This window comes from Ambystoma mexicanum, chromosome 10, assembly GCF_040938575.1.
Source record: "Ambystoma mexicanum isolate Mex_15411 chromosome 10, UKY_AmexF1_1, whole genome shotgun sequence".
Lineage (NCBI taxonomy): Eukaryota > Metazoa > Chordata > Amphibia > Caudata > Ambystomatidae > Ambystoma > Ambystoma mexicanum.
The window spans coordinates 1,274,888,437-1,274,905,528 of record NC_090932.1 but is presented as its reverse complement, the minus strand read 5'-3'; the positions used below and the strand labels follow the sequence as shown (position 1 = coordinate 1,274,905,528).

General features: G+C 47.1%; 1 protein-coding gene across 1 annotated transcript in view; it reads right to left on the bottom strand.

The window, feature by feature from the left end:
* GAS2L1 (growth arrest specific 2 like 1) overlaps window positions 1-14,119 on the bottom strand; it is a 412,663-nt gene extending 398,544 nt beyond the window's left edge. Inside the window, exon 1 of the mRNA XM_069619267.1 lies at window positions 13,974-14,119. The gene's annotated coding sequence lies outside the window, so the exon portion shown is untranslated. The remainder of the gene's footprint in view (window positions 1-13,973) is intronic.
* Between the last annotated feature and the right edge of the window lie 2,973 nt (window positions 14,120-17,092).

Below are 17,092 nucleotides of genomic sequence, written 5' to 3'. Positions count from 1 at the left end.
TGAAAAAGTGTCCCACAGTTGCAAATGACAATTCATTCCGTTTGTAGAAGACTGTTTGAGTATTACCCAAGGAGAAGGTTTTTGATAAAATGTGATGCAAATTGTGCGTGTTAAAGAATATTTATTCAGTAACACTTGTCAAAACTACTAACCACATAGTGAGGTGACTCATCAAACTGGTCCACATTGGCCAAAAAATTGGCCCACTTTCACCAAAAAAACTGGCCCACACTAGCAACTGTGTATTGGGTTCGGCCATGGGCCTATTGCCCTATAGGCCAGTCCGACCCTGCGCAAGACCAGATGAAGTGTTCACCAAGACACAGTAAAATGTCTCCAATGATCACTTCATGTCACGTCACTTTCACATGCTTGCGTCACAGACCCTCCACTTTTAGTTTACGCTATTAGGAGTCACTTGAAACTATTGCACTGGAGTAGAGCTAGGGAGGAATGGCATATGAGGAGGGACACACAGGAATAACAGATGAGGAGAGATACACAGGCTCTAGCTATTGTTTGGTTATGTGCCCACCCATTGCCTGCCAATGGCCATGCTAATCTCTATGGCCATTTCCACCCATTCCTGCCTCTGCCCCCCCAAAACACCTCCTAGTGGGAACTCTTTTAGCTCACTTTATTCAAGCCTTACTGTCAGGCTTTGCATTCAAAGTTCCTGCCAATGTTTCTTCAAAGCAGTCTTCTGAGAGTTAATGGGGGTCATTACATGTAAGCGGAAAAATGCTGGTAAAACAGCGGGTAATCCGGCTACAGTATTTTCCCCAGACCGGCTTACTCCGAGTCTGCCGGTAGGGGCAGTGAACTGCCGGTAGTTCAGACCCCTACCGGCAGAGTAATCACTGAAGCACTGGTAACGTTAACAACGGTTGCAGTGCTTCAAAAATTCCCATCCCATGGAATGGGAAATTACCGCCGTTGCCGGCACCCGTAATATCCCAGTGACACAGTTGGTAACAGTAAGGCGAGTCTGCCGGTAACCCGCCGATAGCACCGGCAGACTCATAAGGAGGCCCAATGACTTAATTGGAGTTGTAAGCACACTACTGATATAACAAAAATGTCTTACCAGGGCTTCGTTCAGCCACTCTATAAACACTTTGCGTGTCCTTCGCTGAAGTCCTGTTAAAAACAAGCACTGGCAAGGCCAAAATGTTTGGCTTGTGCATGAGTTTAAAGCTTTTGCCACGCACTGCTATTTGATGGCCAGGTCCTCGCACCATTTTGCACCTGCTACCAACAATGGGTTAATACCATTACTGCTGTGCCTGGCGAGTGCCTTTCCCAACCCTACACAAAAGCCCAAACTGTTTGCATTGCCAATGCTTGTTTATTTAGGACTCGAACCCTGATTCTGCAGAGGAGAGAAAGTTAGTGCTGGGCTGTCTGTGTTTCCTTTGCTACCTAAGCCTTGAAGGACAGCCAGCCGTGTCTGGACTATGACCATTGCAGGGTGGATTCCGATTTCGTGGGGGGCTCAGTTTTGTAAATCATCCAAGCTGTGGACATTATATGTTTTTAATAAAATAAAAGTCGGTTCTAGACGTCCAGAACTAGATGAGATCGAGGCAGTGTAGGAAACGGTGGATGTCATTGACCAGTTGACCTTCCGGTAGATTTGCATGTCATCTGCATGTTGGTGGATCTTGATGACAAGACCGGTAAGCGGTTCCCTGATAGCTGCATGCTCAGGATGAATGCTTGCGGGGTGTCGCAAGTTAGAGCGCACAGCTGGGAACTCTGCGGTCTATTTGGACCAGATATTGGGTGAGCCGCACACCTTTGGCATCTATTACTGCCTCGAGGCCCCACCTACAAATACCTCCACCAGGGTAATCTGAAGGAAGATCACAATTGTGAGGTGGAGATAACTGTCTATAAATAACTACCTAACAAAAAGAACCCACGCCAGAGTTCTGATGCAAAATTGGATATGTCGTTCTGAGCTACCTTGCCTCCTTGCTTCACGCGGTTGCCTTTTGACCCTTGTTCCTCCTTACCTTGCCAGTAATAGGTGAGCTTTACTGATACACAGGGTAAGCGAGTTTAAAGATGCCAAGCAACAGGTGTGTTTCGCGATAACCAATGGCGGGTGATCTTCCCAACATGTAGGAAGGTGTGATTCAAATACACAATGATATGTGAAATTGCCCATATTCAATTTCGCAGTATTCAAGTACAGGTGCGATAACAGACATTCAATGATAGGCAAGCTGTGCAACGTTCAGTAACTGGCCAAATGCTGATAGCTATTAACTGGTGAGCTATCAAATATTGAATGATAAGTGAGATTTCTGATAACCAATAAAAAAGCAAGCTTCTCAAGAGGCAATAAAAGGTGAGACACTGTTAATTACAGGTGCGGGCCCAAAGATCCAATAGTGGGTATGATCCTGTATCCAAAATGTTTCCTTGCAGACACTGATTGACAGGTAAACCTTCTCATACTCAAGGACAGATGACATGGCCACTATTCATTAACAGGCGAGACTTCCAATAGGGCATGAAAGCAGATTTGCCTGCTACTCAATAACATGCGAGGGCCCAGCTGTATTATAATTATTACTTTTAGCTCACCACCTGTATCATGTTCGGAATGTTTGATCCTCATTGCATATTTGCCCTGCAAAATCTGCTGTCATTGGACCCTTGTGGTGCATGACTTTCCTGATATGTATTAGCTACTGTCTGTCACTGAGCAGTGCCCAAGGGGCCTGCATGGGGGAAGCAGTTCTACTTTTTCAATAGATCATATTGTGGATGCAGAGGGAATCAAGTGCATGTTACTCACTGTAGCGGCTACTGTACACCAGGTCCATGGGCTCCATTTCTGCACACTAAAGAGACATGACCCCTAGGAAGGGGATGGGACCAGAAAGCTCATGCAGCAGAATAAGAAGAGTTTCCTAGTCCACAGTCTCCCTCCCTCCACACTAATGCGAGATGTCCCCCCCAGGAAGGGGATAGGCCCAGAGAGCTCATGCTGCAGAATAAGAAGAGTTTCCTAGTCCACAGTCTCCCTCCCTCCACACTAATGCGAGATGACCCCCCCAGGAAGGGGATGGGCCCAGAGAGCTCATGCAGCAGAATAAGAAGAGTTTCCTAGTCCACAGTCTCCCTCCCTCCACACTAATGCGAGACGACCCCCGGGAAGGGAATGGGTCTGTAGAGGTCATGCAGCAGAATAAGAAGAGTTTCCTAGTCCACAGTCTCCCTCCCTCCCTCCACACTAATGCGAGACGACCCCCGGGAAGGGAATGGGTCTGTAGAGGTCATGCAGCAGAATAAGAAGAGTTTCCTAGTCCACAGTCTCCCTCCCTCCACACTAATGCGAGACGACCCCCAGGAAGGGAATGGGTCTGTAGAGGTCATGCAGCAGAATAAGAAGAGTTTCCTAGTCCACAGTCTCCCTCCCTCCACACTAATGCGAGACGACCCCCAGGAAGGGAATGGGTCTGTAGAGGTCATGCAGCAGAATAAGAAGAGTTTCCTAGTCCACAGTCTCCCTCCCTCCACACTAATGCGAGATGACCCCCAGGAAGGGAATGGGTCTGTAGAGGTCATGCAGCAGAATAAGAAGAGTTAGAGTTTCCTAGTCCACAGTCTCCCTCCCTCCACACTAATGCGAGATGACCCCCAAGAAGGGGATGGGTCTGTAGAGATCATGCAGCAGACTCATAAGAGTTTTTTGGGGCGCATGCCTGGAATCTCCTGCTCACACGCTGCCGGCCCCAATCACCAGTCATTTTCTCTGTGTGTATGTGATAGGTATATATGAAACCCCTTTAACCGCCTCATGTACTATTCTTCTCTACTATATCTACTTTAGATAGTGCTCCCCTGTAGAACAGTGAGTGCAGAAGTGTGGACCGCATTGTCTCATAAAGCATTCACTTAAAGGCCCTTTGCTGTCGCTCTCAGTTTACAAGTGGGGATGAAGAGCAAATAGCAATAGCAATGGCGGGGTTGTCACCACTTTGCATTTGCATGTATATAACCACATTGACCACAACACATAACATGGGCTGTATAATATATCTTATATGCATAAATAAAAACATGCCTTAGCAGGCACACTTTTTATGTACAATCGTCATGTGAATTTGGCTCCAAAACCCATTTGCTTTGATACAGTCAAATTCAGAGTGTCCCGCCCACCCCCCAGTACCTCACTGAAAAACTGCCTCAGGAGCAGAGACGCTAATCTGTCGCGTGAATGCCACTAAAAGATAGAAGACATATAAATGTGGGTTGCAGTGTTCTTCTAAGAGTTACACACGCTCAATCAAGATATGGCGTGCCTTCTGGCACTCCTTCTTTTTCTGTTCCACTCTCTGCCATCCAAAATAACAATCCTCTCTCAGCCACGCACGGATCCAATACGGCCGACTCACCCTCAGCCACCTGACACTATGTCCCGCTTCAGTCTTGTCCCACAGACTTTGCGCATGGCGACCTCCGCAAGGACACCCACCTTAGGCCTCCAACACCTCACTACCGACTTCAATCCCTACCTCAATGACCCAGCCCTCTGGTTGGAGTTGCTAGCAAACCTACTCCGAACCAACCATGCCCCACATCTCTTAGAAATAAAAGATTAGGCACCAGATTCCGCATACGCCCTAACCGCTGCAACCTCCCCAAACAAACTCGACACATACTCCCGTGCCCACCATCGGTCCCAAACAAAAGCAAACCCCCTTCCACAAAGGCAAAACTGCCTATCATCAAAGGCACCCTTATCAACGCCAGATCCCTCCCAGCTCACGCTTTAGACATAGCAGACCTTATAACATCGTCAGATCTTGACTTCATTGCCATAGCTGAAACCTGGCTACATGCCGCTTCCGGTCCCTCATTGGCCCTTGCTATACCACCTGGCTTTAGCATATTGCGATGTGACCGCACCTCTGCCTCCCACTCTAGAGGTGGGGGCCTTGCCATTATCCATAAAATCACCTTGGACCTAAGAGTAATGACTAACACCAAACTCGAGTCAGCTGAAGTATTATCAGTCAAACTCACACTAACACCCAACCAAACTGCCACACTCCACCTAATTTACCGGCCTCCAGGCCCTGCACCCTCCTTCATCGGCGACATATCCACCCTCCTCCTTGACAACGCTAAAACCAATTCACAAATCATCATCCTGGGCGACCTCAACTTGGGACTCGGTGACCCTAAAGATCCTATTGCTCTTGATTTGGAAAACTACCTTTCCAACTCTGGCTTCACCTTGCACATCCAAGAGCCCACGCATTCTAAATGCAGGACCCTCGACTGGCTAGCCAGCTCCAATTGTAATATCAATGTCCTGGCATTATCCCCTGGTCAGACCACCACATTATCACCTTTAACATTGAAGCCGCCCCCCCCGCATCCCGACCGTGATAGCACCTGCTCTACCGACCAGAAACAAAAAGGACATAACCAAAGCAAAACTCCTCCCTCTACTACTCCCTTCTCTTAAAGCAGCTTCTGATTCCTGTAACGACCCGACTGGCTTAGCTGATATCTACAACTGTAGCATGCTGACCGCCGTAGATTCTTTGGCCCCCATCAAACTGAGGAAGGCCAAACCACGTGCACACCTGAACTCGTGGTTCACCCTACAGCTAAGAGTACTCCGTAAAACCAAACGCTGCGCCGAAAACCGTTGGAAATCCCACCCTTCTGACGCGCATAAAGACGGCTTCTTCCTGGCCTCGCTCACCTACAAAGCAGCCATTATAGAGGCAAAAAAAGAATCCCTTAATAATCACATTCTGCTTGCTGACTCCAACTCCAAGGAGCTAGTTAAGATCTTAAAAGAGCTCGAAACCCGTGTTGCTCCCCCTGACACCTGCATTAAAGACAGCAAATGGTGTGCCAACATTCAGGCAGCGTTACTGAATAAAATCACCATGCTTCAATCTAAAATCAGTGCCAAACAAGATAGCCTGAAACTGGACAACCGCCCTCCCATCCTAGCAGAGGCCCTCTCCCCTGACGTCCCAAGCTGCAAACGATTCGCCTTCTCACCCCTCACCATTGCTGAGGTAGAAAACATTATTCTGAGGATCAAACCGTCCAACTGCCAGGGCGACCCTTGCCCTGCCTCAATTATCAAGGAATCCACCCACGAAATGGCCCCATTTATCACATCCTTCATCAACGCATCCTTCAAAACAGGAATTGTCCCCGACAACCTTAAGGACGCTTGGGGGATCCCATTGCTCAAAAAACCTTCTCTCGACCCTAGCATACCCACCAACTACTGTCCCATCACCACTGTCCCGTTCCTGTTAAAAATTCTAGACCGTGCAGCATACCTGCAAATCCAAGAGCACCTGGACGCCAAAATTCTCCTAGGTCTTAGACAATCTGGTTTCCGCCCCAGACACGGAACAGAGACAGCTCTACTAGACCTAAAAACCCAAATCGAAGTGCTAAAGGACAACTGCAAACTTGCCTTATTACTTCTTCTTGACCTTTCTGCGGCCTTCGATTTGGTCAATCACCAAATCCTATGCAAGCATCTTCACTCGGCCGCCCATTTCTCACCTACAGCTACGGCCTGGATCAAATCATTCTTGAGTAATAGATCCATGTGGGTCTTCTCTCAATCTGCAACTGCAGATCCTTCCCCGATTCACTGCGGCGTCCCTCAGGGCTCTTGTGTGTCACCAACGCTCTATAACGTTTTTACTAAACCACTCTTTGATGTACTTGACTATCTGGGTGTCTCCGATACGAACTACGGTGACGACACCCAGATACTCATTCCCATCACTGGTGACTACTTGGCTGACTCTAAGGCCCTGAACGAGGTCTACCTGGTTATCCAAGCTTGGATGGCGCAACACCAATTATGCCTCAACAACTACAAGACTGAGCTCCTCATCTTGCGCACTATGCAAGCAAACTTGAGCCTTCCTATCAATAATTTGTCATCGATGGCAACACCATCCCAGTTTCGAAAGACACCAAAACTCTAGGTGTCTATCTTGACGCCACCCTATCCCTATCCCGTCAATCAAATGCAGTCAGATCCTCCTCAGCATACACCTGCAAACTCAATGCAGCTTGCAGGCCATTTCTGACCACCCCTAACACGGTCACCTTGGCCAGATCTCTTATCATGGCCAAAATTGACTATGGGAGCGCCCTCTACCTTGGAACGAGCCAAGAGAATCTGAACAAACTGCAAATCACCCAGAATAACGCTATCAGAGCAGCCCTAAACATCCCACGAAACCACCACATCTCGGAATCTAGATCCAACCTACACTGGCTACCGGTCAAACAGAGAATTTAATTGAAAGTCTTAGGCCTCACCCACAAATGCCTAGCTAACCAAGCCCCACCATACCTCTGTAGCCGGATATACCGACACGCGCCCACCCGCCCGCAAAGAACGGCTCAGACCCACTGCCTAACCATTCCTAGGTTTAAACTACAAAAAGCGGGTGGATCTAGCTTCCCCGTCCTAGCCTCCAACCTTTGGAATGCCCTCCCCATCTCCATCCGATCTGAAGAACGTTTTAGTGCTTTCAAAACTAAAACCAAATCTTGGCTCTTCAACCAGCCATGATGCCCGAACTAGCCCCCGGTAATTGCCTGCCCTAATCTCTCTGTAGATATGTATATTGCTGTATGCCTTGAATACTATGCACTGCTATGTTTTGAATATATTTAATTGTATGCTTATGTAACTATGTCTAAATTGTGCCCTGATGCCTCTGGGCCTGATGGTGCGCGTTACAAATAAACAAATTACAAATTACAAATTCTGCGAGCGCTTCTCTATAATAGGAATCACTCCCCTTTCAAAGACATAATAATTTGAGGATACTTTTCTATTTCAAAACCTACATGCGACACTGTAACACGGCTATGGTCAATCAGTCATGTTAGGCCACTTGCAGGGACATTTTTATTTACTGTTTTTTTAAAACATTTTTTATAACGTACTTGCTACAAAGACCAGCACGTTGCTCTTGTGTTATCCTCCGTTCACAACATCACTTAGGGGTCGCCGGGCGTCGAAGTTGCAACCCCTGCTGTCTCCCTTGCTACCCCATTTCTTTTTAGTGGCTGTGGTCGGCCCAATCGTCTCCTTCAAGGACATCACGACACTGGCTGCTGGAGGACAAGGGTGTGTGAGTGTGTGTGTGTGTGAGTGGGTGTGTGTGAGAGAGAGAGAGAGATTTAGGCAGAACCAGCTCCAAGCAGGCTGAAGTCTCGTTGTATAGGGGAGTTATTTTGTACACCTATGAATTCGGAGTGGGGGAAACTTGGGGCGCTTCTTGAGTACAAAGCATGTCTCACACTGCACGACTACCAGAAGGTGATTGATAGATTCTGTTTTGCTAAAGACTATGTTGAACGATTGAAAGGGCCAGGTATTGCCCCCTTTTGTGTCAATTAGATGCCCAGTGCTATGCTGATCATAGTTATTTTGGATTTGTTTAATTGTTGGGGGAAATAAAAAAAAAGGCCAGACAGTTTAGATTCAGAAACATAAAGAAAGCCCGCTCTTTGCATTGCAGTTTAGGGAAATGAAAAGCACCAGAAAAGATGTTCTAATGGTGTGAGAAATTCGGATAATGCTGCATGGCGAAATGGTTTGCTGCTCGTTCCCCTGATAGCAAGAGATGACTCGTCAGCATACAGTATATGAATGCATTAATGAGTGTATGCCGCACTACTTTTAGACATTAAAATTGTGAGTCTTAATTTAAGGGGAATAAACAGGGATGTCATTTCACCAAAATGTATGAGGTAGCGGAAGTGACATCACACGACCCTTGACCTCTGATGGCATCACAGGAAGTGATGTCATTTGACCCCACCCTAAAGTGAGATCATGGGAAGTGATGGAACGCAACCTTTTACCCCTGACTAAAGTGGCATCACATAGCATTGTTTCAAAGTACAATACGAAAAATATGGTTACAATATACAAGAATGGTTCACCATATGTATCATTAAAATCAGCGCGTATAGGCCCATATTACTGTGCATGCAAGCAGTCGAAGGTCAACTGATAATGATGTGGTATTATATAGCACTTCCCCTTAAGCACTTCATATATAACAAATATACATACAATATCACCCAACCTTTGTTGATACTCATTTATCAACCTCAGCAGGATGAAAAGCTGAGTTGACCTTGCCGGGAGTCAAACCTGCAGAGCCCACACACACAGTGCAGCAGCGAGCGCTCAACCCAGTGAGCTATCTTACCCACTATAGCTATCAGAAAACTAGTCACTGCAGAAACAATGCTGCTGGCCACAGCCCAGGAGCCTCAAAAAAATATATACTTTATACTTGGGGACGCAAGGGATTCCACAGGGGTAGCAAGGGAGACCTCATGGGTCGCAGGTGCGACCCCTAAATGATGTCCCTGGGATTAAACCCGATCAGAAGCCCCACATTAAATTGGTGTCGACATTTGCAGTTTCCAGATGACAGGAGAGTTCTCTTAATCCTTCATGCATGCAAAAAAGGCGCAATTGAACTCAATTATGTGTTCATATATTTGCTTTCAAGAAATTGCAATACTGTCGACTGGAGCGGTGATGGCCTTACAGCAGGACGGTGCATTGTGGCTTGACAGGCGGGTCTTGTGTGTTATCGTGCACTGGTCATTAGTATCTTGGTCTGGAGATTCTGGTCAATCCTCAGCTACTTTGGCCAGAAATCTGGGTAGACAAGCTGGGTTCTTCACTGACGAAGTTCACCCCAAATGAAATGGCTTAATTTGCTCCCACAATGGCATCTCCTGCCCCTGGTTGAGAATACCTCTGGGTCAAGGTGCAGCACTCCAAAAGTGTTGTGCTCTTGGTGGTAGATATCAGGCACCCCTAAAGTGATGTTGGAGGGTGGGCAGGGATCCTAACCTGTACCAAAACCTCTGTGGGGCACGGGTGGAATGTTTTCGTGTGGGCCCAGTTCATTGTGTGGGAATTGGCCTGTGATGCAATACTGGTTGCTTGATTATTAGTGCGAGCACCTGTGAAAGTGTCAACTCTAGAATGTTGCTGACAGGCTTTCCATGTTGTCTCATAATGTTGCAGCACCATTTTAGGAACTGGGAGTCATCTTTGACTAGTGAAAGAACCCACTGGGTGTCAATCTCAAAGTGGAAAGTGGCCACGTGCCCTATACAAAAGGCACGTAGCCCTCCCCCTTCTGTCCTATGTCCTGGCACTGGCCACGCCCCCTAGAGCTAATTTCCCACCAAATTTCAGCCACACTTCCGACAGTCAAGGGGCAGTCATAGCTCAGTGAGATAAGCGCTCGCCCCTGACATATGTGCACAGTCTGGCGTGGCAGGTTCGAGTCGAGGAAGAGTCAACGCAGCCTTTCATTCTTCCGAGGTGAATACATCGAGTACCTCTCTGTGGCATAGTGATGTCTCGCGTTATTTCAGTGCTCCGAGACCTATGGGTGTTTAGTGCTATATGACAAATACATTATTATTATACATGTATAACTGGGTCTGAGCGCTTCCCTAGGACAACATACTATTAGCCAGAATCAATTCCCCCCTTTCACAAGCAGGATGAGGCCATACAGTATTTTGTTTATGTTTTGTATTTTTTCAGTGGAAATGCAAATCGATTCCCCAGGAAATACTGTGCCAATGGCATTTTCATGGCTGAAACTGCCCCATTGCCGGGTGCTTTACACAGACATGATATATTGTAGGCGCTCACCGTGTTTTCTAAGCAGGCATTTTACAAGTAGCCATTTTAACCATGTAGTTTGCACTGCAGCCGTTTTCATTTTTTTTTTACTACCTAGGTGTTCTGTATTTGGCGTAGGGATTGAGGGGTACTGGAGGGGCTTAAATTGGGGGATTGCAGGTGAAAACTACATTTTTAAAATGACAATTTGTAAAATGCCAGAGATGAAAACACATGGAACTAATGCATTGAACCGGGTGATGTTTGGAAAGAACGGAGACAATCTATGACGGCCGAAACATGTCTGGGGTTGCTTGTTCTTCCATACAAAGGGGATGTGGACCAGCAGTTTGGGCTGGGCTATTGCCACTGGTGGTGATACCAATGCTGATTTTCATATGGCGGATTTCCTTCTGCAATGACGCAGGCAGACTCAAAACACGGTGGTGTGGAAGTTCACCGAAAGCAATAGCAGTAGTTAACATTAATTCTAAACCTTCGATCCATCACATATTTTGTGCAGCACAAGACAGATATTAAAAACATCTTCGGTGGTACAGTATTTACACCGCTATACAGATGTGCAATCCAGTGTTAACGGTGGAAGGCCCACCGTGGGGGTAGGGGGTTGTGATAGCACCATAAGACGCTTGGGCTTCCCTTCCTCCTGGGAGAGGGGGTGGGGCTTGAGGGTGATCACAGTCACAGTAGGAATGTCCTTCATTTCGTGGAGGTATGGGGTAGCATTGATGGAGTTCAAGAAAGGCAGATGAGCAAAAGCAGAAGGCAGAACTATGTGGATGGGTAAAGATTGAAGCAGGCCTGGGAACACCGAATGCAAGGGGCCGAGCAGCAGGAGATGGATTAAGGGAGGCTCGGGCATGCGTCTAAGCAGGGAGGCTCGGGCATGCATCTAAGCAGTATCTGCAGTGGATCTGATTTGAGATGGATTAAGGGAGGCTCGGCCATGCGTTTAAGCAGAATCTGCTGTGGATCTGATTTGAGATGGATTAAGGGAGGCTCGGCCATGCGTCTAAGCAGAATCTGCAGTGGATCTGATTTGAGATGGATTAAGGGATGCTCGGCCATGTGTCTAAGCAGAATCTGCAGTGGATCTGATTTGTGATGGATTAAGGGAGGCTCGGCCATGCGTCTAAACAGAATCTGCAGTGGATCTGATTTGAGATGGATTAAGGGAGGCTCGGCCATGCGTCTAAGCAGAATCTGCTGTGGATCTGATTTGTGATGGATTAAGGGAGGCTCGGCCATGCGTCTGTCTAAGCAGAATCTGCAGTGGATCTGATTTGAGATGGATTAAGGGATGCACATGTGTGCACCCAACATATAAGCATGGGTGTGACAAAATGCCACCTGCGAGGGCAGAGTAGCCTGAACTTTTTAAATGCGTCTAAGCAGAATCTGCAGTGGATCTGATTTGAGATGGATTAAGGGATGCTCGGCCGTGCGTCTAAGCAGAATCTGCAGTGGATCTGGTTTGTGATGGATTAAGGGAGGCTCGGCCATGCATCTAAGCAGAATCTGCTGTCGATCTGATTTGTGATGGATTAAGGGAGGCCCGGCCATGCATCTAAGCAGAATTTGCTGTGGATCTGATTTGATAGGGCTACTGAATCCATTGGCAATGATGCAGTTGAATGATTCCCGTTCTATAACCTTGGAATCATAAGGAAGGTACTGGCTATGTTGTTGGAGCATTGGATGGGTTTCTTCAAGACGGGTAGGATGGTGGCACCTTACAACAGGCAGGTAGGATACCAGAGGAAAGTGAAGGGTTTGAGAGAGGAGTAGCAGTTCAGGAGCCCCACTTCATAATGCTTGGACAACAGGAAGATTACCTCCAGACTACTTTTGCTGTAGAATTATGTTAAATTGTGGCAGTGAGGAAGGCAGCCTCTTTTTGTTGCAGACTCCAGCGAGTTGCGGGAGACTTGGTTGGCAGGTCTGCTGTCAGCAGGTGGTAAAGCCTGGCAACACCGGCATCCTATTCTGGAATCAATTTCTGTATTCTCTTTGGCCAGAAGTTGAGTTTACAGACTGTAAAAAGCTTCTCAACACTTTTTTGTTCTGGGCATATGTTGAGCTCAGTGTTTCTCACTATATTGGTTGTTCATACACTGTTTTCCGTTCCAGCAACAAAAGTTTGTCACCTGCCGGTTGACAGTCCTTTATTGCTTTACGGTTGTTGGCACTATACACACTGATGATATTGCTACATATGGTGATCCATTCTTGTATGAAACGTATATCATATTACAGTGATATCGTAACCATATTTTTCTTAGTGTACTGGAAAAATTCTATGTGATGCCATTTCCTGTTTTGTCAAGGGGTGAAAGGTCGTGATGTCACTTGGGGCACATCAAATGACATCATTTTCTGTGATGTCATCAGAGGTCAAGGGTCGTGTGCCACCACTTCCGCTGCTCCTAGCATTTTGGTGAATTGACGTCCCTGGCCACTTGTGTATGTCCACAAGATACCTCCAAGAGCCCAGGCACCTCTTATGAGGTAACTGTCTGCACTCAGCAACCTCTCCATGAACGGCCCAGAGGGCAACTAGAACTCTAATCTCAACATGAAAGGGAACCTCAAAGTGGGACACCTGAAAAAGACCCCAGCATAGGGTTTCATTTTCTTGCCATCCTTGCCAGTTCCTGCTGCGTTGGTCTCCTATGACCAACCAACCACAACACTGAGCTGTCAATGTTCTCAACATTCCACCCAATCAGATCTCCGCCCCCTTCGCTCTGCCTCGCTGATGGGCCAGGGTGTGTTTCCACCAGGCTAGCATACACCTTCACTCACTCAATCTCGCACAGACACACCCATCAGAGTAATAAAAGATGCCATCCGTTTATTAAAGTAAGCATATGTTCGGGGTGTGACTGCTGGAACAATAGACGTCGTTCTGGCTGTCAACACTTTAAACTCTCTGTAGCAAGATGATTCTATAAGAATGTATTATTGGGCACTTTGGCAACTCTCAGTCGGGAATCCTGAAATGACTGTCATGTGAGTTACACATACTGTCTGCTACAATGTGCTCTTTCATAAAGCTCGAAGTAAAAAGAATGTCTATTGTCTAAAAAAAAGAATGTTAATAATAATTGTCCCTAAGGATGAAAGGCTGAGTCAGAACAGCCGGGACTCCAATCTGGGTACAGGAAGCTACACACAGATCGCGGCAGTGGGCGCTTAGTTCACTGAGCTATCTATTTCATTTCTAGCCCGGGTGCGTGGACGCGGCTCCTACCGTTCTCCTCTGCGGGTTATCGCGGGGGAAGCTGCTCCTTTCCTGCCTGCCATGTGGTGGTCGCTGTCTCTGTGGGAAGTTTCCATGTACAAGAGTACAGTAGATTGGTGTCTCGGTGACTGCGCCTATTGGAGCCTCAGCCGGTGTGAGACAGCGAGGCGGCGTCTTTGAGAGGCGGGGACCCTGCTCCAACCCCCACCCTCCAGTCTGGCAGGCAGCACACTGCTGGGCCCTGTCTATGGTGCAGACGAGATGACATCACAGCCGAGTTTAAATATTTAACCGACTCGACAGCTGCTAACTGTAGAGGTCTAATGTGGAACAGCCCAACCCGAGAGCTTTAACCACCACAGGCTACAAATCCCTCCAGCACATCAGCCCAGGCGTGTTCAACAGACTGTGCACAACACTGCACCGAGACAACACCACTTACAGTCCCAACAGGGAGAGGGGGCGGGGGGCTCAGACACTGCTCCACTCCAGTGGCACTGTCAGGATCTGCAGGGAGGGAGGAAACAGCACGGGACTCATGTGGCATTGCCAGGCTCGACAGGAAGAGGATCTTCCGTGGAACTGACAGGACTGTGTGCGAGGGATGTAACACTTCTGATCTGGCACTGACACGCCTAGATGGAGTGGTCATATACTACTGGTCCAACTGGGCGACAGCTCACTGCTGGACCTATGGCACTGGCAGTGCAGCACTCAAGTGGGTGACTGTGTGTGTCAGGTCCGGCCACCTCTTATACTTTACTGATGTGCAGCCCACATGTGTGCACCCAACATATAAGCATGGGTGTGACAAAATGCCACCTGCGAGGGCAGAGTAGCCTGAACTTTTTAAATATTTCATATAAATTGAAGCGGGTAAATCTGTTTTTGGAAGTGAGGGCTGCTAATCAGACCCTACTTTCAGAAGGCTCCATATGCTGAAGAGGATATTGCAAACATGCCACTCTTCTGAGCCTGTCTACTGACCCCTCTCAGCAGCTGCCTTGAAGTTTGCTAATATGGCAATTATAATGTGACATTTGTCGACTTGCCAAAAGCCTGATAGAACCCAAAGTCCCAGCAACCAGAACCTGCCGTTAACCGTGGGTATCCCTTGTCCAAAATTCTATACATGTCTGCTCCCTGTACCCAGTGGCAGAGCAAACTCTTAAAGACATGTCTAGTTTTGACATGGTGGCCTCTGGGAACCTACACTTATACTGGCCTAAAATAAGCATGTCAGCTTGGCTGCTATTGACTCATTTCACTGACAGGGCCGGATATGTATCAGCGTCTAGGACTGGGAAGGCTTGTCCCCCTCACCAGAAGATAGGACATCTCCCCAGGGGTTTATATAAGAACCACTGCTTCAAAGGCAGCCCAACTTGGGTGGTAATTAACAAAGACTATTTGTTGCGCTGTAAACAAGCGAGAGGGTGGAGTTAGAATAGTCAAGAGAGAAGCACCAGTCCACAGAAGGCTCCAACCATCTTGGACTCTGCTAGTGCTCCCACACTTCCTATGCCCCCTCCCCACTTCTTGCAGACAATGGACTCTGGGACAGACATCCCCAGACAAAAGACGTTGAACACAGCAGCCAGGATTGGACCCTTGAGAGAAGGCAATAATGGTATCAATCCACTCTGGAAGATTGCCTACTTAAGGGGATGAGACCACCCTCTCTCCTCAATCATCTTTGAAATACACAAGAAGAATTTCACCAGGAAAAGTGTCTGGGGTAAAGTCTGCCCAAAGGCCTCGTCCATTGAAGTGAAGACAAAAACTTCAAAGAAAGGAGCAAGCCTTTTCCCTAAACCACCCAGAGGAATACTTCGGGTGACCGGCTGGCTGGATAATACCTACTACAAGCTAAGACCACTGGTACCCAGGAATCCCACTCGAGGTGAGAGCCAATTCAAGTGCTAACTGGAAACATTCCTGGCTGGGAAGTGTAGAACAAGGATTCAGCTTGTTCTTGGCGAACTTGGATGCAGTCCTCCAACAACTAGAAGTCAAGAACCAGCTCTGGGCACCTTTTGTGTACTTCAACTCATTTTTTGAGAGGGCTCAAACTCTTCAAAATGCTTTTCGAGTGACTGCAATGAACCAGAGCTGCCTTTGACACTCACCACCTTCGAACCATTGAGCTGTAGACTTAACCCATTGCCCACCTGTGCTCCAGCTGTTTTCAAGCTGATCGCCACCGAAGAACTGTGTTGCTGTATTTCAAAGAATAAAGTTTGATGTTAGAAAATGCAATATGTGAGTTCATTCAGCCAAGGAAAATCTGTGGGTCTCTGGGAAGAACTTGCAAATGGCTTCCCCCACTGCAAACCTGTTGGCCTCTGGATCTTGAAAGGGGATTTAGGTGAAGCTCCTGCATCCAAGGTATTTACAACTGCAATAAGTTTGACTTGCCCTTAATGATGTTACAAACAAACTTACCCCATTGCCAGACCTGTTGTCTTTGAAGGTTCATTTATTTGTAGGGCAAATGGCCTATCTAGTGCATGACTGGAATGTAAACAGGGGATGCAATTAAGGAAAGCTGAACTCTGAAAAACAAGAAAAGAGAAGGTTTTCAGATCAAAATGGCTGTCAACTTCAGATAACAGGACAGAATGCCAGATTTCAGCATGGCCTCATGACATCAAAGGGCCAGCCTGGCTCATTATCTGCAGTGGGAGATCTCTGTGTAGCCGATGCATCTCAACTATTTATGACCTGCAGCCCACCAACTTCAAACAACAAAGAGGCTAGTGGCTTTTACTCTGGCCTTAAAAATGCACAGTGCAGGAGGCTCTGGTCACATTCTGGCCAAGAATGGAAACTGTCCTGAAGAAAGGATAGGTAAGATTTGCACACATATGAAGATTTCCCATTAGTTTAAATGGGCTATCATAACTGATGTATTTTCTCAGAAACAACAAGTTGCACTGCATCCATTTATGGGTCCTTTTTAAGATAATTTACATGCAATATTGTTAAAATAAAATGTATCCAAATGTGACTAATGGAAATGTAATAGCAATCTAAAATGCGTTACTGGCTGCTCTGCAAATGTCCCAAATTTAAGAATTAGCGAGCTGGTAGAGTGTAAAATTAGGTATTTGCAAAGAAAATTGCAT